This window comes from Elephas maximus, chromosome 9, assembly GCF_024166365.1.
Source record: "Elephas maximus indicus isolate mEleMax1 chromosome 9, mEleMax1 primary haplotype, whole genome shotgun sequence".
NCBI classification, from domain to species: Eukaryota; Metazoa; Chordata; class Mammalia; order Proboscidea; family Elephantidae; genus Elephas; species Elephas maximus.
Window position 1 is genome coordinate 22456445 of NC_064827.1, and position 22747 is coordinate 22479191.

The 22747-nt window shown below is 38.4% G+C and overlaps 1 long non-coding RNA gene across 4 annotated transcripts in view; it reads left to right on the forward strand.

Annotated features, from left to right (window-relative positions):
• LOC126083042 (uncharacterized) overlaps positions 1-22747 on the forward strand; it is a 69590-nt gene that overhangs the window by 35032 nt on the left and 11811 nt on the right. For all 4 annotated transcript variants that reach the window (XR_007518699.1, XR_007518701.1, XR_007518702.1 and 1 more), the window contains one exon: positions 11852-12100. This is a non-coding gene — a long non-coding RNA (uncharacterized LOC126083042). The remainder of the gene's footprint in view (positions 1-11851; positions 12101-22747) is intronic.

The window sequence follows — 22747 nt, forward strand, 5'->3', positions numbered from 1 at the left end:
TCAACGAAGGAGAAAAACAAAAGTTTCCCTTTAATAGAGTTTCTTCTACCCGTTGTCATTGAGTGGATTCTGATTCACAGGAACCCTGCAGGACAGAGTAGGACTGTTCCATAGGGTTTCCAAGGAATGGCTGGTAATTTGAAACTGTCAACCTTTTTGGTTAGTGGCCAAGCTCCTAAGAAACGGTAAAAGAAACAAACAAAAAACAAGGCTTCAAACCAGTTCAGTCATGGCCGATGAAGCAAAACCAGAAGAGACCCAAATTTTTAAAATTTGGGTGATCTGGAACCCTAACTGGAATGGGAAAAGTTATGGGTAGAAGCCCCAGAATAGGAGACTTGGAAGAGGTGTAGTAAGCCCTTTCAGGAGCCTGATGCCTGAGACTGAATTATTGCCAGTACTTAGGAGAGTAACACACATTCAAAAAGCATGGTCAGCCACCATCTTTGAGCCAGACACTGCTGTTTCTGACTCTACACAGAATCAGACAGAGCAAGAGATTTGGTTGCTACACAACACCGTGCTGCCCTTGTTTTCTAAGAGGGAGATTAAGTTTCTACCAGGGCTTTGACCAGTAATTTTTACCTTTCCAGTTATGGTTCTAGGTCACCCAAATTTGGGTCTGTTCTAGTGTCTCCTCCTCAGCCATGACTGAACTGGAAAGAACCAGTTTGAAGCCCTGGTAAGAAAGTACCCTCTCCTCTTTAACAGCTCAAACATGTGCTCTCCAAGCTGATACTTGCTTTACCAGGTCAGTAGAATTTTTTGTTATTAGGCGCCATCAAGTTGGTTCTGACTCATAGCGAGCCCATGAACAACAGAACAAAACACTGCAGGGTCCTGCACCATCTTCACAATGGTTGTTATGCCTTAAGCCCATTGTTGCAGCCACTGTGTCAATCCATCTCACTGAGGGTCTTCGACTCCTTTGCTGACTCTCTACCAAGCATGATGTCCTTCTCCAGGGACTGATCCTTCCCGATGACATGTCCAAAGTATGTGAGATGTAGTCTCCATCATCCTGGCTTCTAAGGAGCATTCTGGTTGTATTTCTTCCAAGACAAATTTGTTCGTTCTTTTGGTAGTCCATGGTATTTTCAATATTCTTCTCCAATGCAACAATTCAAAGCCGTCAATCCTTCTTCAGTCTTCCTTATCATCCAGCTTTCACATGCATAGGAGGCAACTGAAAACACCAAGGCTTGGGTCAGGTGCACTTTAGTCTTCAAGGTGACATCTTCGCTTTTCAACACTTTGAAGAGGTCTTTTGCAGCAGATTTGTCCATTGCAATGTGTCTTTTGATTTCTTGACTGCTGCTTCCATGGGTATTGATTGTGGATCCAAGTAAAATGGAATCCTTGACAACTTCGATAGTCAAGTGGGATTTAGTCTTCTTAAAAAAAAACTTCCTGTATAAATCTTATGTTCTGGAGGTAAAAGAATGTGCCGCCTAATAGAGCAGTTATGACATCAAATTGTGTATGTATGTGTCCTGTCTCTGCCACTTACCAGATATGTAACATTGAGCAAGTAACTTGTCTATTCTTCAGCTTCTTCATTTGAAAAATGTAGACAATCAGGTAGGTGCCTAACTCATAGGGTTTTGGGAACATTAGATGAGATGATCCATGTGTCTTTATCATCTAGTGCCGCTATAGCAGAAGTACCACAAGTGGATGACTTTAACAAACAGAAGTTTATTCTCTCACAGTCTAGTAGGCTAGAAGTCCAAATTCAGGGTGTCAACTCCAGGGGAAGGCTTTCTCTTTCTGTCGGCTCTGGAGGAAGGTCCTTGCCATCAATTTTCCCCTGGTCTAGGAGATTCTCCGCAAAGGAACTCCAGGTCCAAAGGATGTGCTCTGTTCCTGGCACTCCTTTCTTGGTGGTATGAAGTTCCCATGTCAGTCTGTTTGCTTCTCTCTTTTATATCTCGAAAGAAATTGGCTTAAGACACAATCTAATCTTGTAGATGGAGCCCTGACTCATTAACATAAAAAAATTTTTTTTTTAGTCACGTCTCATTAACATTATAGAGACAGGATTTATAATATACATGCAAATGACATCAGACGACAAAATGGTAGATAATCACACAATATTGGGCATCAAAGCCTAGCCAAAATGACACACATATTTTTGGGGCTCACAATTCAATCTATGACACTGTGTAAGGCACTTAAGACATTACCTAGCACAGAGTATACACTCCAGAAATATTAGCTGTTCTCGTTAGTAATTCTGCTCCTTTAGGCTCTCAATCATCCAAGAGATTCTCTTCTGTTATTCAGTTTATGAACTTCCTTTCTACTTCTGGGAGTATAGTGCTGGGTTTAGTTATCCATTGGGGGCTTCCATGTTTGTGGCAGCTGTGCTGAACTTATTCTCCACTGAGTTTCCTGGAGGGAATGGAAAGAACACCACATACATCTGCAACACAAGCTGTTTTCTGCCTTTACCATCCCACTGAAACCATTTCTGCACTTGATCCCTAAAGTGCTCTTATTTTAATTCTGGCTTTGTGAGAAGAAAGCCATCCTAACCATCATATCCCAATGCAATAGCCTCAGTTGTTCTCAAGGCTATTTTCTTTGGGTAGTTTACTATTGTTTCTTCTGGACTTCTTCTCACCTGGGGTGCTCCTATGTACTCCTTAGGATGGGTGGAGCAAATAGCTGAATGGAGTACACATGTGCACAGTATGAGCTTCCTTTCACCTTGTCCTGACTCTGGAATATTTTACTTGACCAGAAGATAAATGCTCTTGTGAGAGACCGATTATACAAATGGACAACGGCCAGGCCATACACGACGACAATAGAACTGTGAACCCACAGCTTCTGCAGCAACTAAGCCAGGGAGACAAACTCTACCATCCCTCTGCAGCCATTTCGTTGGCTCAGAATGGTGAGGACTTATTCACTGACTCCCCCCGAATCCCATTTCCAAATCAGGACCAACCAGAGAGAGCCAAATATGTTCCCCAAACCAGTCACATAGGATGAGTTAGGCTTCCTCCAGCTTTCCCATGAAAACCTTCAGTCAGAGCATACCTGAACCCTTCCTTTCGTTTTCATAAAGCTTTCCCACTCCCATACTTGACTTTCAGTCTCTGTCAAACATAAGTGATTGTGCCTTACTCCCCTATTATAGCAAGCTACAAATATATGTTCCCATTTGGGATGTCTTTGTTTCTTTCTACACTTGAAAATCTGAAATCCTCCTAAATGGAGATCTAGATTTGTAGACATGTTCAATCATTTTCATATATAGTGACTATCCAAGAACAATGGCATCTTTTTATATTTGAGATTCAGAAAAAAAGACTTTCCTCTGAATTGCAAATTTAGGAATATTTTTCTATTTTTACTGAATAACTGTGAATAAGTTTACTTAATAACTTTTTACCACTGTCTCCATAATGGAACACATTAAAAATCAGAAGACCAATGCGTTGACATTTTCACTTAGCTTTTAGATAAAATAAACAAACAAATAAAAATTAGTTGAAAATTGACATGCTACATTGAGTATTTCTGAAGTCTAAAACACCTTAGTTCAAATAACAGAAATTCATACATTTCATTCATTCCACAAATATTTATTGAGCAATATTTATTCAACACCTGCTATGTTCCAGACACTCTTCAAAGTGCTTGAAACAAAACAGACAAAACCAAACAAAATAAAACCCTGCAAGATATAAGTAAGTTATATAATAGGTTAAAAAAAAAAAAAAGTTAGGAGTTAATAAATGTAAAATTATAGAGAGAAGGGTCAGGAGAACCAAGAGCCCTACAAGGATAGAGAGGGTAATTTTAAAGAGGTTGGTTACTTTGAATGTGTGGCACTCTCCTCAGTCCTGGCAATAATACAATCTCATGCATCAGGCTCCTGAAAGGGCTCACCTCGCCTCTTCTGAGTCTCCTGTTCCGGGATTTCGACCATAATTTTTCCCATTTTGAGTCTCTCCCATTTTGACTTCATCAGCCATGACAACCAGGATACAGCCTAATGTTATGGCCCTGAGTGGTACAAATGGTTAATGCCATGGGTGGATAAAGAGAGGCTGAAGTCTTGAGTCTACCCAGAGGGGCCTGGGAAGAAAGGCCTAATGATCTACTTCCAAAAAACCAGCCATTAAAAACCCTAGCAGCTCTGTTCTGCTCTGATTATCATGGGGTCACCATAAATTAGAATTGACCCAATGGCAACTGATTGGCAATGGTATGGCAACTCTCACCTCATCTGTGATACATTACCCAAATCCTGCTAAATCTTCAGCAAGAATTCCTTTTAAATTTTAAACTTGATTCTAAAGTTTTTGTTTTTGTTTTGCATTAGAAAGGAGCTGCCAAGAGAGAAAGTGTCTGTTCCAAAAAGACACATTTTGGCCTAGGTGGTAATATTCCCCCCAAATAATGTAGAGTCCTCTAGAAAAAGACAGAATCAAAATTCTCCTGGACCCTGGGGTGTTAAAACCATTATCTCATTCCATGGGTTGTTATTAGCATAACAAAGTCGATCAATGCATTTTGGTCAATAAGCCTCTCAACTATTAACAGAGAAAAATAAGAGCTTCTAAATGAAATCTCTTGAGCTAGATAAGGTATTCATTATAATGAGAGGAGCAATTTGCATTTTAGCAAATAAGACAGGGTTGTTAAAAAACACAGACATCTCTTCACTCTCACAGTCAACCTGATTGGAAAGGACGTGATCATTGCCTCTTTTCAGTAAATTGCATTTAATAATTGTTGCATTTTTCCCACTATTTTCCACAAAAAGGCAGAGATAAAATTGAAAGAAAATTTCCCTCCCTTATGAACGTTGTTAGTATTCTTTGATATACACTGTTGCGGCTGTGTTTTGTGTTTGCTGGGGATGATAGTGAACTCCTGTTGAAATGTAGTGAAGCCTCGGGGGTGGTTGATAAACCATAATTACCGGAAAAGAATAGAGACTAGTGCAAGGGCTCCAGCCAGCACACAAAAGTTGTGTTAAAATAAAGCCACAGAGTATAGAGCCCATCCTTTTTAACATGCCACCTCTCTCCCAGATAAAAAGTCTCTAATCAATTCAAAGAGATAGAGGAAGAGAGGGGCAGAACAAGAAAAAGGAAAGCAGCAATGGCTGCTGCTGTTCTAATAAGGAGCCTAATTTCATGCTATTATCTCTTTGATGGTTTAAGCAGAATAAAGCGACACTGATCTGAAATGTGAGAATGAGGCAGAACAAGAGAGTGTTTGTAAGAGGAATAATTTCAGGCACCCAAAGGGCTTCACATAAAATTCATTTGCACATAGACAGGGCTCTCTTAACGGATGATGGATAAACGTAATTCCCAGCTACCACTGTATTTCTTTTTATTCTAACACGGAGTCTAAAACAAGAATGAAATCTGGGCTAAAATTGCTTTAAAAATTACGGCAAATTCTAACGAATTGATTAGACGTGGGCTGTATAGACTGCCCCCTGAAATCACTAATGCAGACTTTCATCTGTCACCCAGGCATTATTTTGTCAACTATCAATCATGCCTGCAATATTGGTAAACAGCATTTCCTAATACAAAAAAAAAAAAAACTATGAAAATTGCTATGAGCTTTAATCAATGCATGAAAGCTTTCAATTAAATTTTACATGCCAGAAAACATGCATGGACTTTAACCTTTTAAGCAAAATCTTCCTTAAAAGGAAAAAGGCAGAAAATTTTTGAAACAATGATCAGAGCAGATTAAAAATGTACGAGCGCCATCTGGTGTCGGACGATGAAAATAACCGTGGAATTTAGCAGTTCAATAAAGCCTCCTTTGTGGGGCTGATTTGGATGTAATGGGGTTATAGTATAACCAGAAAGTGATTCTTGTGACAGGATCAGCTTTATGACTAATACCACAGGTGACTGGTATATTTGACTAGAACTTATTGAACCAAAGGAAGTGAAGTTTGCAGAAGTAGTGAGTTTGCCATTATTCATATATTCAGACATTTAAGGACAAAAATTGATGTTTTAACTCAAGAACCCACATAATTGCTGCCGTTTTCCACTCTAATTTGCTTACCTAAACCTTCCCTTAGACAGGAAGAGTGTTTCTGTAGTTTCCAAAGTAATGCCTCTTTAAAAATATAGGAGAAGCAGATGGGTAGCATATTTTAAGGAAGAAACTTTAAGGCTTCTCATGCTAACGTGCTAAGATAAATTTAGCAATATATTAAAAGAAAACACTTAAGGGGTGGTATTTGAATGTCTTGGAAATTTTTATGCATATCTATTAACAGAACTTGAAAAATACATTGTACTTTATCCCTTTCTGCAGCTGATTTCACGACTGTATCCGTTCATTAAATATAATAACTGTCCCATTCCCTAATATTCCTGCTAGGCTTTGAGTTGCAGATGTTTTTGACAATTTCAATAACTGAGACACTATTTCATAAATTAGAATACTTGCTACTCAAAAACTGTCAGTTGCCCAATTAAAAAAAAAAACAATTATGGACTGAATTAGGAGAGAGATTATCCAAAAGGATTATATGCAGGATGGAGTGAGAGGTGGGCTATTGCAATAGAAGGAATGTTCTCCCCATAAGTATTGCAGGAATCTGAAGAATTAGGCAAAAAGAGTTTTTCTTTTATAGAGAAGAAGAAATAAGAGCCTAATCCCTGAGTGGTGAAAATGGTTAATGCACTCTGCTGCTAGCTGGAAGGCTGGGGGTTTAAATTCACCCAGAAGTACCTCAGAAGAAAGGCCTGCTGATCTACGTCTGAAAAATCAGCCATTAAAAACCCTGTGGAGCACATTTTTACTCTGACACACATAGGGTCGCCATCAGCTGGGATTTACTAGAGGGTAACTGGTTAGCTGTAGAAAAAACTGGATGTGAAGAAGTGGGATCGTCTTAGTTATCTAATGCTGCTATAACAGAAATACCACAAGCAGATGGCTATAACAAACAGAAGTTCATTTTCTCACCGTCTAGTAGACTCTAAGTCCAAACTCAGCAAGTCAGCTCCAGGGGAAGGCTTTCTCTGTCGGCTCTGGAGGAAGGTTCTTGTCAGCAATCTTCCCCTGGACTAGGAGCTTCTCCACACAGGAACCCCGGTTCCAAAGGGTGCGCTCTGCTCCCGGCGCTGCCTTCCTCGTGGTCTGAGGTCCCCAACTCTCTGCTCGCTTCCCTTTACTTTTAACTCTTCCAAGATAAAAGGTGGTACAGGCCACACCCTAAGGAAACTCCCTTTACATTGGATCAGGGATGTGACCTGAGCAAGGGTGTTACATCCCACCCTAATCCTCTTTAACCATAGGCAGAGGTTATGATTTATAGCACATAGGAAAATCACAAAATGGAGGACAATCACACAATACTGGGAATAATGGACTAACCAAGTTGACACATATTTTTGGTGGACACAATTCAATCCATGACAGGCATGAAAGGGTGGCATGATCAGAGAGTAGATCAGGGAATGTTTTACTCTGAGGCCAGTCTGTTCTCTTGGAGGGGCATTGAGGAGGGGCCGTACACTGGCTCAGGCTGGGGGTAGACCAAATTTCAGGGACCTGGGATAAGAAGAGAAGCTTAGCCAAAGTTCGGTTAACAAGCACTTTGTTCTAATTGATCAGTGGGGACGAGCAGTTCAGTTAATCATTTATAAGGCAAAGAAGGGGAATTTGGAGGGTCTGTGTCTGGGCTTGTCGTGGGTAAAAAAAGGGGCATTTGTGGGTTTTATCGAAGTCATATAGGGAAGGAGGGTGGTTATTTGCAGTAAACCACAATCTGGAATACAAAAGGGTGGGGTTTGTTTCTTTGTCTATTTGTTTTCATTCTTTGCTGTTTTCCAGGATCATAGACCACAGGTAAAGTTCAGCTTTGTCACAGCCCTCTGACATCAAGCAGGCTTTTTGACTGCTGTCTCTGTGGTATTAATAGGAAGCCTAAACCCTGGTTGTGTAGTGGTTAAGTGCTACAGCTGCTAAACAAAAGGTCAGCAGTTTGAATCCACCAGGCACTCCTTGTAAACTGTACGGAGCAGTTCTACTCTGTCCTATAGGGTCCCTATGATTTCAAGATCTATCCTGAAGTACAACGCTGTCAGTGATAGGATAATATCCACACACCTACAAGGAAGACCAGTTAATACGACTATTATTCAAATTTACACATCAACCACTAGGGCCAAAAATGAAGAAATAGAAGATTTTTATCAGGTGCTGCAGTCTGAAATTGATTGAACATGCAATCAAGATGCATTGATAATTACTGGCGATTGGAATGTGAATCCTGGATACAAAGAAGGATCAGTAGTTGGAAAATATGGCCTTGGTGATAGAAACAATGCGGGAGATCGAATGATAGAATTTTGCAAGACCAATGACTTCTTCATTGCAAATACCTTATTTGACCAACATAAACGGCAACTATACACATGGACCTCACCTGATGGAACACACAGAAATCAAATTGACTACATCTGTGGAAAGAGACAATGGAAAAGCTCAATATCATCAGTTAGAACAAGGCCAGGGGCTGACTGTGGAACAGACCATCAATTGCTCATATGCAAGGTCAAGCTAAAACTGAAGAAAATCAGAGCAAGTCCATGAGAGCCAAAATGTGACCTTGAGTATATCCCACCTGAATTTAGAGACCATCTGAAGAATATATTTGACACACTGAACACTAGTGACCGAAGACCAGACGAGTTGTGGAATGACATCAAGGACATTATACATGAAGAAAGCAAGAGGTCATTGAAAAGACAGGAAAGAAAGAAAAGACCAAGATGGATGTCAGAGGAGACTCTGAAACTTGCTCTTGAGCGTCGAGCAGCTAAAGCAAAAGGAAGAATTGATGAAGTAAAAGAACTGAACAGAAGATTTCAAAGGGCGTCTCGAGAAGACAAATTAAAGTATTATAATGACATGTGCAAAGAGCTGGAGATGGAAAACCAAAAGGGAAGAACACGCTCGGCGTTTCAAGAGTTAAAAGAACTGAAGAAAAAATTCAAGCCTCAAGTTACAATAGTGAAGGATTCTATGGCGAAAATATTCAATGACGCAGGAAGCATCAAAAGAAGATGGAAGGAATACACAGAGTCATTATACTAAAAAGAATTAGTCGATGTTCAACCATTTCAAGAGATGGCATATGATCAGGAACCCGTGGTACTGAAGGAAGAAGTCCAAGCTGTTCTGAAGGCACTGGCAAAAAACAAGGCTCCAGGAATTGACGGAATATTAACTGAGATGTTTCAACAAACAGATGCAGCGCTGGAGGTGCTCACTCGTCTATGCCAAGAAATATGGAAGACAGCTTCCTGGCCAATTGACTGGAAGAGATACATATTTATGCTTATTTCCAAGAAAGGTGATCCAACTGAATGTGGAAATTATACAACAATATTATTAATATCACACGCAAGCAAAATTTTGCCGAAGATCACTCAAAAATGGCTGCAGCAGTATATTGTCAGGGAACTCTCAGAAATTCAGGCTGGTTTCAGAAGAGGATGTGGAACCAGGGATATCATTGCTGACGTCAGATGGATCCTGGCTGAAAGCAGAGAATACCAGAAGGATGTTTACCTGTGTTTTAATGACTATTCAAAGGCATTCGACTGTGTGGATCATAACAAATTATGGATAACATTGCGAAGAATGGGAAATCCAGAACACTTAATTGTGCTGATGAGGAACCTTTACGTAGGTCAAGAGGCAGTTGTTCAGACAGAACAAGGGGATACTGATTGGTTTAAAGTCAGGAAAGGCGTGCGTCAGGGTTGTATTCTTTCACCATACCTATTTAATCTGTATGCTGAACAAATAATATGAGTAGCTGGACTATATGAAGAAGAACAGGGTATCAAAATTGGAGGAAGACTCATCAACAACCTGCGTTATGCAGATGACACAACCTTGCTTGCTGAAAGTGAAGAGGACTTGAAGCACTTACTGATGAAGATCAAAGACCACAGCCTTCAGTATGGATTGCACCTCAACATACAGAAAACAAAAATCCTCACAACTGGACCAATGAGCAACATCATGATAAACGGAGAAAAGACTGAAGTTGTCAAGGATTTCATTTTACTTGGATGCATAATCAACACCCATGGAAGCAGCAGTCAAGAAATCAAAAGACACTTTGCATTGGGTAAATCTGCTACAAAGGACCTCTTTAAAGTGTTGAAGAACAAAGATGTCACCTTGAAGACTAAAGTGCGCCTGACCCAAGCCATGGTATTTTCAATCGCATTTTTTTTTCATATGCATGTGAAAGCTGGACAATGAATAAGGAAGACTGAAGAACAATTGATGCCTTTGAATTGTGGTGTTGGTGAAGAATATTGAATATAACATGGACTGCCAAAAGAAAGAACAAATCTGTCTTAGAAAAAGTACAACCAGAATGCTTCTGAGAAGCAAGGATAGCGAGACTGCGTTTTACATACTTTGGACACGTTGTCAGGAGGGATCAGTCCCTGGAGAAGGACATCATGCCTGGCAGAGTACAGGGTCAGCGGAAAAGAGGTAGACCCTCAACGAGGTGGATTGACACAGTGGCTGCAGCAACGAGCTCAAGCATAACAACGATTGTAAGGATGGCTCAGGACTGGGCAGTGCTTCGTTCTGTTGTGCACAGGGTCGCTGAGTTGAAACTGACTCGATGGCACCTAACAACAAAAACGAGTTGGAATCGACTTGACAGCAATGGGTAATAGAATTGGAAACCCTGGTGACTCAGTGGTTAAGAGTTACATCTGCTAATCAAAAGGTCGGCAGTTCAAATTCACCAGGTGCTCCTTGAAAACTCTATGGGGGCAGTTCTACTCTGTCCTATAGGGTCACTATGAGTCTGAATTGATGGAAACAGGTTTTTTTTTTTTTTTTTTAACAGGATTAGTTTCTTTCTTTGAATAATTACATTCTGTAAGATTTTGGTTATTATGCTTTTGTAAAAAGCACAGTAACAAACACAGCTATAAAGAATATTTAAAAATCAAGTATGAGCATTGTTTTTAAGTACCAGCGAATGTAATCTGACTGATGGGGACCCTATGTACACAGAATGAAACACTTCCACACCCTACGCCATCCTCCCAATTGTTGTTATGCTTGAGCCCATTATTGCAGCCGCTGTGTCAATCCATCTTCTTGAGGGTCTTCCTCTTTTTCACTGTCTACTTAACCAAATGTGATGTCCTCCTCCGGGGACTGATCCCTCCTGATAATATGTCCAAAGTATGTGAGATGAAGTCTCACCGACCTCCCTTCTAAGAAGCACTCTGGCTGTACTTCTTCCAACACAGATTTGTTCTTTCTTTTGGTAGTCCATGGTATATTTAATATTTTTTGCCAACACCACAATTCAAAGCATAAATTCTTCTTCAGCCTTCCTTATTCATTGTCCAGCTTTCACATTCATATGAGGCAATTGAAAATACCATGGCTTGGGTCAGGTGCACCTTAATCCTCAAAATAACATCTTTGATTTTTAACACTTAAAAAGGGGTCTTTTGCAGCAGATTTGCCCAATGTAATATATCTTTTGATTTCATGGCTGCTGGTTTAAACATGCACATTATATAACATAAATAAGAAATTTGAATCTGTCTCTTTAGTTATTCGTTTAGAAAAGTGGACTTTTATTAAAAAATAAAATATACTTAAAAAGCAAAAAAATTGGGACTTTGGAATGGTGGTATGCCTTTTAACATCTGATAACAGATAACTGAGATTATTGTTTCAAAATACTATGATTTTACAAGATTACACTGTAACTAGATGTTGGCAGCTAATTTTCAAGTGATGGTGACAATTTTTATGTGCTTTCCACTTACATCCCTAGGCAATTATCCCCTCCAGAAAAGAACTGGATCAAGAGACACGAGGAGGTCACCAGAGAAAGTGGCCAAGAATATCTTTCTTGCATCCCATGAGAGAATGGTTGGACATGGCAGAGGAGAGAACTGACTGCTGGGACTGGGACATTTCAGTAGCTAACACCCTGCCCTGACCTCAAGGCTGTTGCTGGCTTGGAGCAGCAAGGAGCAAGTAAAGACTTCAATAAGAGACAGTCATCCAAAAAAATTTAAAGGTAATGACACTATTTGTGCCAAATAAGAAATCAAAAGTTGCTAATAGGGAGCTTAAGGTCTCGTCTTAAAGCAAGAACAATTCAAAGAAGAAAGAAAAATTTGTAATTTAAGAATAATGATATTAGATACATTTCACTAAGTGTCTACTGTGTTCTAGCAATTGCACAGGAACGAAAAATGTGATGTTGCTTCCATAGAATCAAAATTCACTTAATTCAAGACTGATTTCCACATAGTAGTAAACATAAAGAAGGGGGAATAGCTCCTTGTAGTTCACAAATTTAAAAGAAGAATATTTTGGGCATTGAAACATGCATTTACTGCTTAATGAAAACTTGGTGTATGAATATCTTCTTTGTCATTTTTTTTCTTCAAATATCAAGAAGTCTTTGTACCTAATATAAAAAATAAAATAGCTTAGAGGCATATTATGGGAGCATTGCATTTGCAGTCATATCACAAACATTTTTCCCATTTTCCCCATGATTTATACTTGAATATAGGTTGATTGCTGCAAACTTAAAGGTACATACCTTACTGCTTTTTGCTTTTTTTAAAAAATTTCTAGCATTATCTCTATCAATTGGGAGTACTATCTTCTAAATTAATATTTTGACCTGGTGGTAGTTGGGTATTATTCTCATTTTTTTTCTTTAATTTCTAACTTTAAAGTTACTAATTTCAGATGCTTTTCCCAGGACCAGTAATATCACATTAATTAAATATGAATTAAATCTGAATGAAAGCACTATGTAACATAAAATAAGACTTGAAAGTATAAGAAAAATAATCACAAAAATCCCTGCAGAAATGCTACATAATCAATAGTAAGATTCATAGGATAACCAAACCTAACGCATTGCCGTTGAGTCAATTCCACCCCATAGTTTCCAAGGAAGCCCTAGGTGGATTCGAACTGCCAACTTTTGGGTTAGCAGCCCTAGATCTTAACCACTACGACATCAGGATTTCCAATTCGTATGATACTAACAATGGAGGATGCTTCTGTTTACCAGTTAAAGTTACATTACCATATAGCAAGAATGTTGTTGTTGTTAGGTGCCGTCACGTAGATTTTCTACTCATAGAACTCAGTGTGACTAAGAATCAACAACCCAACAGCTATGGAAATTATTTATGTTAGTACAAAATTTTATGCGTTAAGTGAGAATATTGTTTCGATATCCCACAATTTGTAGTTTACATAATCCAAGTTAGGTAAATGTGACTCACATAGGATCAGTGTTTCGTAAAAATTAACTCAGATACATTGGCAATAGCTCTATGAAGCAGAAAACATTATGCCCATTTGATGGATGAGGAAACTAAAGCTTATAGAGTTTAAATATCTGCAAGGTGGAACAGTAACTGACAGATCCAGTATATGAACCTTCTTCTCTGTGATCATTCCACTACTCATCCCACAACCCGTTGCCACCGAATTGATTCTGACTCATAGTGACCCTACAGGACAGAGTTGAACTGCCCTGTTTTCTAGGTGGAAATCTTTAAGAAAGCAGAATGCCACATCTTTCTTCCAAGGAGCAGCTGGTGGTTTTGAACCACCAAACTTACAGTTAGTAGCCAAGTGTTATAAAATATGGCCCATCCTATTGGTCTGTGTGTTCTACCCCTCGAGTTACATACTACTGAAGAGACAGGAGAAATAGGCATCAGAAAAGTTCTTTAAGACACTCATTGGCCCTTTCTGTACCTCAGTTTCTTCATCTAAAAAAGAAGGATAATAGTAATAACCAAAAAAAACCCAGTGCAGTCGAGTCGATTCCGACTCATAGCGACCCTGTAATAGTAATAACACCTAGTTTACGATGGTTGGTGAAGGGATTAAATGAAACGGCGTGTGTAAAATTCTTGGAAGAATGACTGCCACACAGTGCAATATGAATGTTAGCTATGATTTTTTTTTTTTTAATCCATAAGCTAAAAATACGGAGACTTTGCATTTGTAACAGCAGCCACCACAGTGCCTGGTAATTTGCTTCCGGAACAATTACAGCCAAGAAAATCCTACGGAGCAGTTCTACTTTGTAGCACATGGGGTCATCATGAGTTGGAACAGACTTGGCGGCAACTAACGACAACAGTTCTTTAAACATCTGAATCAAGGCTGTGTTCAGCACATTCCAGCGAACACTGGAGAACCAGCGCCAGAAAAAAAAAAGGGGACATAAACGAACTCTCAAGTTAATGTTCTCCTAAGAGGTTTGGATTGCCATCTATTTTGATTCTGCTGATGCTGCAGCCGTTATTCCTCATAAAATGAGTTCATTAAGACAAATCTCAATGAGGAGTACCTAATGGGGGACTCTAAAATGGAATACAGGGATAGTATTAACAATTTGAACAAATTTTGTCCTTTCAAGTAAGTGACCATTGTAAAACAGTACCATATTGTCAAGGGTGATTATTGTTCTTGATGCCCTTCTCTTTGATATGCTTCATAAAATTGTCTCCTACTTTACCACTTAACTATCAATTTAGTTGTGGTATCAACTCAGACACTGAAAAAAAGAGCTGTTCATTGAATTGAATTTACATATACAGCTTGTCAAATTCTGTTATGACTTACAACTGATGGGAAAACAGAAACTTCTGTATAATTGGCATATTTTTATACCAAAACTATTAGTAAAATTAAGTTTTCTGTCCCTTTCAAAAGAAAAAGTGCTCCTCTATAAGAATTTAATTAATACATACTTAATTCAGACAGTCATGATGATCTTAGACTCCAAAGTGTATATATAACAGTCAACCACTTGCAGGTAAAAAATACATTATTTAGAAACTAAGAGTATATGTTCCCCATTCTTATACTGATTCCCAGTTGTTCTAGTAGAATTTGTAGAAAGATCTTTGACAGGAGTATGTGCTCTTTTCATTACGGACCTCATTAAAAATCACCATCTTTTATGTAATTGCCTAAGGCTTTGCTAGGACTCTTACCATAATTTGAAGACATGTATATACTGTGCTTGAACTTGATATAGCCTAGTCTCTCTCGTAAACAAGGAGTAACTGTTCTCATGAAATGGAAGAATGATACTGATTGGTTTGTCTAGTCAACTACTGGGACTATCCCTAGTCAAAGAAACAACAGCTCTGTGCTCTTCCCAAACTTCTTTTTTTTTTTTAGGCAAAAAAAAAAAAAGTGGAAACAATATTTAATATCTTTTACCTCTTTATCAATTTCAGTCTTGAATTTTATATTCCCAAAACTGCAGGGGACTTTCTTTAATTTGAAAAATAGTTTAAAATTAGTTTTTGTCTTAATTCTGTTATTCACTGATTCTTTTTTTTAATTTGGAGTCAACTTTACATTGTAACACAGTTCAAAATTCAATAGGTAGACGCCACTCACATTGCATCTTACTCTTTATAACATGTGAGAAAAATTGAATTTTCTGCAATGCACTTTCAGTATGCTGTGTGGACACTCACACATTACAGCTGAGAGGGATAACTGCACACATTATTTTGGATGGAAATTTGACAATATGTATTGAAGCCTTTAAAATATTCATTACCCCATCATCCAGTGTTGCCCCAAATCATTTATAGATCTGGAGATTCATATAATGATACAACTAAATGTATCCTAAATCACTTATGGATATGGAGATTAACCAAAGCAGTCTTTGTAATTGCTCCAAATTAGAAATCAAATATACATGCAAAAATAAGGATTAATTAAATAAATTACAGTATGTACATATATTGAAAAATAGATAACTCTTTATAAATATTGTAAAAGAATACATAAAGATATGGAAATAAGTTCAGAAATTTTAAAAGAATATCCATTATAAAAATTATAACCCTGAATATATATATGTACATATTTTGAAAAGAAAAATATGATTACAGGTGCAAAATTTTAGTAGTATCTGTTGCTTGTTACAGATAATTTTTATTTCCTTATTCGTGGTTTTGGGTGTTTTCTGAATTTTCTATTATAAAGAAGCTTTTCTCTGAGATCATTAAAAAAAAAAGTAAACACTATCAAGAGGGGGAAAGTTACACAGCAAAGGATATTTCTTCCAGTATCATGGCAAACATATTATAACAGTTTCTTGCACACGGAACCAAAAAACCCTAACCTATTGCCATCTAGTTGATTCCAACTCATAGCAACCTTATGGCACAGAGTAGAACTGCCCCATAGAGTTTCTAAGGAGCTCCAAGTGGATTTGAACTACTGACCTTTTGGTTAACAGCCATATCTCTTAACCACTACACCACCAGGGAAACATGTAAACACATACAGAAACCCCAGGTCGGATGATTTACTTCACTTGTCCTTTAACCTTAAGTTCAAATCCTGAACATTTAGGCAGAGGCAGAAGGCAAAATTGTCCTCTACAATGTGAACGTTGCCTGGTGGTGTCGGGGGCCCCCTGACTGTCCAATCTGTCCTTGTATCCATATACTTGGCATTTGTTTGTCCCAGATTCACATTGCTTTTACAGCCTCGGCATGGTGGAACATAGCCATCAGAGTCCCCCATCCATTCTGGATTTTAACCAAACATGATGAAATAAATCACAACAGCTTTGCACTCAGTTGAAAAATTAATATTCATTGTCCAAGTAATGAAGAAAAGCCATAATATCATGTAAGTCGTTAGGTGAGGATGTACCATCTAAATTGTAATATTCATCATTTTTCTGTCCTTAGTGGGCTTTACAATGGAGACTACAAACAATATTTTAGGGCTTCCTAGAAGGTTGCTGGATCCTGAGAACCATGTTAAAGGACTCCGAAAGTCCTTGAGGCTTTCATATCGTCAGAGGCAAGGGAGTACTTGGGAGACTTAATGCAGCTGAATAAGGGCAGGTTGGCAGGCTCTCTGCCATCCAGAAGTTATAAGGCAGAAGAAAACCTAATTCCTGCACTCCCTTAAGAGACTGAATGAGAAAAAATAAATAAAATAACATCATCTCTCCCTGAGAATCCGGCTTACTATTCACTCTTCTCAAAACGTGAACTCCAAATATTTAATGAGCTTGTATAGTTGTTTTCTAGCATGTGTAGTTTAATTGTCACACGTTTAAGGTAACCCTTGCCCCTAAGCTAGTTTCTTTAATTTGAGACTGAAATGTTCAACTTTCATCATCCACATCTGAAAGGAGGAGAAGAATGTAATGTAGAAACGTAACCCCCTAATGTCTTGCTAAAATTGTGGTTCAATATCACGATTACATTAGTAAAGAAAAGATGAATTGCAATTATTCTAAGGTGATTTTGAATTTTGCCTCTAACTGTGAAAAGCCATTACATAGAGAAATCAAACTCACATGCTCCCTCTATAACTCCTTTCTTTGTTGGGGTTGACATCCTTCTACAATTAGCATTTTCAGAAACTGCTAATAATTTGCAATGCTGCCTGATTCTGCGCTTTGCCTACTTTCCCTTTGTTGCCTCACCTTTTGGCATGATTGCTAATAAGCAGTGAAAAGTTTAAGTGACGGGAAGAAATTCCAGAAAGAATTCATATTTTTTTTAAATGGTTATATGAGGAAGAAGGTGTGACAACATGTGTAGAGAATTTAATATAACCCATGAATACTATGATATACATTTTTGCATATATTAAATCATTTAATTATTACGTCATTTTTTAATCAGCTCAGACTCATAGTAACCCTATGTACAACAGAAAAAAACTCTGCCCAGTCCTGCACCACCCTCACAAACATTGTTATGTTTGAGCCCATTGTTGCAACCACTGTATCAATGCATCTCATGGAGGGTCTTCCTCTTTTTTCATTGACCGTCTACTCTCTAAGCATGATGTCCTTCTCCATGCTGTTATCTCCTGATAATATGTCCGAAGTATGTGAGACAAAGTCTCACCATCCATGCTTCTAAGAAGCATTCTGGCTGTACTTCTTCCAAGACAAATTTGTTTGTTGTTCTGGCAGTCCATGGTATTGCCAATAGTCTTCACCAACACCATAATTTAAATACATCAGTTCTTCTTTGGTCTTCGTTATTTGTTGTCCAGCACTGTCTAGGGGATACTATGTGGTTTAAAATCAGGAAAGGTGTGTGTCAAGGTTGTATCCTTTCACCAATCTGTATGCTGAGCAAATAATCCAAGAAGCTGGACTGTACGAAGAAGAATGGGGCATCAGGATTGGAGGAAGACTCATTAACAACCTGTGTTGGGCAGATGACACAACCTTGATGAAAGCAAAGAGGTCTTGAAGCACTTACGGATGAAGACCAAAGGGTACAGATTTCACTATGGATTACATCTCAACATAAAGAAAACAAAAAAATCCTCATAAACTGGACCAATAAGCAAGATCATGATAAATGGAGAAAATTCTGAAGTTGTCAAGGATTTCAGTGTACTTGGATCCACAATCAACACCCACGGAAGCAGCAGTGGAGAAATCAAAAGATGCATTGCATTGGGCAAATCTGCTGCAAAAGACCTCTTTAAAGTGTTAGAGAGCAAAGATTTCACTTTGAAGACTAAGGGCATCTGACCCAAGCCCTTAGGGTTCAATCAGCTCATATGCATGGAAAACTGGACAATGAATAATAATAGTAATGAAAATAGTGATATCAGCCATGTAGTATTTCTTTTGCTATGAACAAGATTTTGTGCTTTATGTATTCATAGAGGTAGTGATATGATATTTGTATTAACATATATGCATGTGTACTAACTTACTCCTATGCATCTGTCAGTTTGTCCTACTTTGTAGGCTCACCCACATGTTATCAGGAGAGATCAGTCCCTGGCGAAGGACATAATGCTTGGTAAGGTAGAGGGTCAGTGGAAAAGAGGAAGACCCTCAAAGAGATGGATTGACACAGTGGCTGCAACAATGGTCTCAAGCATAACATGATTGTGAGGATGGTGCAGGACGGGGCAGTGTTTCATTGTGTTGTACACAGGGTCAATATGAATCGGAACCAACTCGATGGCACCTAACAACAACAAAAAAATGTGTGTGTGTGTGTGTGTGTGTTCCAAGTGCTTTACTTATATACTTATACATAAACCACTTTACACCCACAGGTATTATATCTTGAATCCTAAAACAATTTCAAGATGAGATTTTTTAGTTTTATATAAAAAATTGAGGTTCCAGAAGGTTTAAATAACTTACCCCAGAAAATATAATTAGTAGAACTGTGTGCAATAGGAATTCAGGTCTGTTATACTCCAGTTCTTTCTGCATAATCCCACAATGTCCATATGGAATTGAAAACTAAAGATATGATTTAACATCAGAGGGAAGAGATTGCTTCCACTTGAGTTGGTCTGGGAAGTTGTTTCAGGGGAAGTGAACTATAAACCAAGTTGAAAGATGGGAAGATTTGAAAGTGGATTTGAATATGTGAGCACACATCCTGAGTTAGAAATAAACTAATCAAAGAAGTGAAAGAAGTTGGGGAAAGGAAAGCCCAATGTATACTTATATGGCAAATGGTCAAACAGAACATGGTACATGGAGGGTTAGTATGGAGGAGGAGGAATGAGACATAAGACTGGATCCAACGTGCCAAGTAGAGAGATGTTTAGCAGGAGGTTGAAAGTTGAGACCAAATCTCAGAAGAGATATCAATGATGTAAAGGAAAAATCAAAGATAATTCAAAAGAGAAAGTTGAAATTATATGAATGAAAAGGAGCTCTTCATTTTTGTAACCCTGGAAGCTGAAGGATGAGGGGAAAAGATTTAAAAAGTGAGAGTTTAGGCAGCCTTATCATTTGCCACAGAGAAGTCATGAATAATGAGTATAAGATATCCAAACATTTATTATTATTATGTCCTTCATGATATTTGTCTTTCTAACCATTTATTTGTTTCAAAACATTGCTGTTGTGTGTGTTTAAATATTCAAGTCTCAGGTCCAGAGATGTTCCTTTAACTGTCCCACAGTTTTCTCAGCCAATTTCATGATCATGCAATCAAATCCTATTTACTGTCCATTATGGAAATCCTGGTGGTACAGTGGTTAAGAACTATGGCTGCTAACCAAAAGGTCAGCTGTTTGAATCCACGAGGTGCTTCTTGGAAACCCTATGGGGCAGTTCTACTCTGTCCTATAGAGTCACTACGAGTTGGCATAGACTTGACAGCAATGGGTTTGGTCCATTATGGATCACGTACTGTGCTAAAGGATATCTGCATCTATCCTCTACCGTAGCATGATCTCTAGCACCCTCAAGATCTCTCTTGATAGATAATATGTATGTAGACAACACAGATATTATAAATGTAGTTAATATATCTCTATATATGTATACACAGATACACAGTGCTCTGGTGGTACAGTGGTTAAAGCTCTTGGCTGCTAACCAAAAGGTCAGTGGTTCAAACCCACCAGCTGCTCCATGGGTAAAAAATGTGGCAGTTGGCTTCCATAAAGATTTACAGCCTTGAAAACCCTAAATCTCAGGAGAGATGTCAAGGAAAAATCAAAGATAATTTGAAAGAGAAAGTTGAAATTATATGAGTACATTCTACTCTGTATGCTAGAGTCAGCTTTGACTTAACAGCAGTGGGTTTTTTTTTTTTTTTTGGTTATATATACATACATACACACACACATATCAAGGGAGATCATGAAGGCTCCTACTATAGCCAAACTCATATCCCTCTCCCCTTCACAAGCATACTCTCTGTGTTCTTTTTTCACACTGCAGCTTCAATCATATGTTTGCTTAACTTGCTTCACATATTAGGCTAAAAGCTGTTTTATCAGCAGCCTGTCAAGTAGAAATCTGTTTATGGCTACTCTTGCATATCAGCAGTGCTCGGTCACTCTCCAAGTTATGAAATGTGAATATTCTCTATATACACAAATAATCATTTGCACAGAGCTTGCTCCTCTTCCCACTTCCCCGGGATAGTTCCATCACAGGCACACCGATAAACTGTCTCCACATTAGAACAACATTGAGGGAATTCACTGCTTTCAACTGTCTCATCAATTCAAGAAATGTCAATACCCATTGAGCGTATATTATGTGCCACGTGTTGTGTTGGGTGTATTGCATACATCATGACTCTCAAAAGACACAGGAACATAACAGGTAAACTTCTTCATTTCCATTTATCAGGGAAGGGAAACAAGGAGTCAGAGAGGTCATACAAACTGTGCAAGGTCACATACTTCTAGGAGGAAGCCTGGTAGGTGAGTGAGTTATACCTGGTGGTTGCTGCATGCTTCCAGGTGTGTTGATTTATCAGGCTCTCCCAATTAAAAAAAAAAAAAAAATTTTTTTTTTTTTAATGCAGGACGTAAAAACAAAACACTAGGACTTCCTGTTGATTAATGCTGCTCTTCTTTAAATGCAAACAGATAATTGTAACGGTTGAGCCATCCCAGCAAGATACCTGGAAATGTAAATTCTCAAATTATTTGAAAAGAAAGAATTAAAAAAGGATTTTCATCAAAGAAAATTTTCTATAATTCATTGGACCATTTCCAATACGTAAAAGGTCACCTGTCACCCCTTTATAACGTTATAAACGTTAATTGGCTGCCTTATAAACATTAATTCAAGTACACATGCATTTTAATTGCTTAGAATTTCGTGTCTCAGCATAAATGGAGTTTTGCCATTTAAAAACAAAACCTTCTGCAATGACCCTGGTCTATTTTTACTCTACTGTTACAGGAGTTGCATCATACTATGCTGCTCATTGGTCTTGCTTGCACATTCATCATAAATCTATAATAAAAACATTTAAATAAGTTTTCACATGAAGGCGATGCTTGTGATGCTTTCTGAAAATATGACTTTATCAAAGAGAAATGAATTAGGCAGATCAAGTAAACAAACAAGCATTCTTTATTTACAGGGCTTTGAAGTGTTTCCCATCAAGCAAATGAATGCCATAATTTATTCATTAAATATTCTTTAATAAAGAATATTTATAAGTAGCACCCACAGGACTTTAAAGATTCAAAGGCAGAAATAGAGAAAAGTCTATAATTGTGGACAGTGAAACTTCCTGGGAAAAGAAAAGCAAAATATGAGGGTTGCCTTGGTAGCAAATAGAGCTTTTGCCTATTTATTTCTCCAAAGCTCTGTCAAATTTGAATTAGGTATTAGGTGAAACCCATTGCTGACTCGATGGCAACAAGTTACGGGATATCAGATGGAAGTTGATGGTATGATAGAACCTACTCCTTCTTTCAGAGTCCTGCTTTCTCTAATAAAACTTGTTTCCTAAAATATATTATTTGGACCTAAAAGAAAGAAACAGAAAGAGAGGAAGGGAGGGGGAGAGGAAGGAAGGAAGGAAAGAAAGAGTAGAAATAGATGTTGAGAACTCCAGTTAGTAGCTTTGAACACTGTGATGAAACTCTCACACTTGTTGTGCAGGGCAGAGGCCTGAGTGTGCCCTGTGCAGGGCTTGCATGCTTTCCCCCTGGGCAGTGTGGTCCAGGTAGCCTAATAGCAAAAGAGCCCCGCAGGCCTAAACGGGGTGGTGGGAGCCAGCACAGAGGCTAAGAAAACCTCAGTGGCAGAGGTTTGAGAGATGCATTGCAGGGGTCTTCCAGCCAGCATCAAGGCCCAGCGAGGCACAGGGGCAGAGCAGAAGCCTCGGGAGCCATGCAGTCCCCTAGAGCAGCATGAAGGCAGTGGGACACG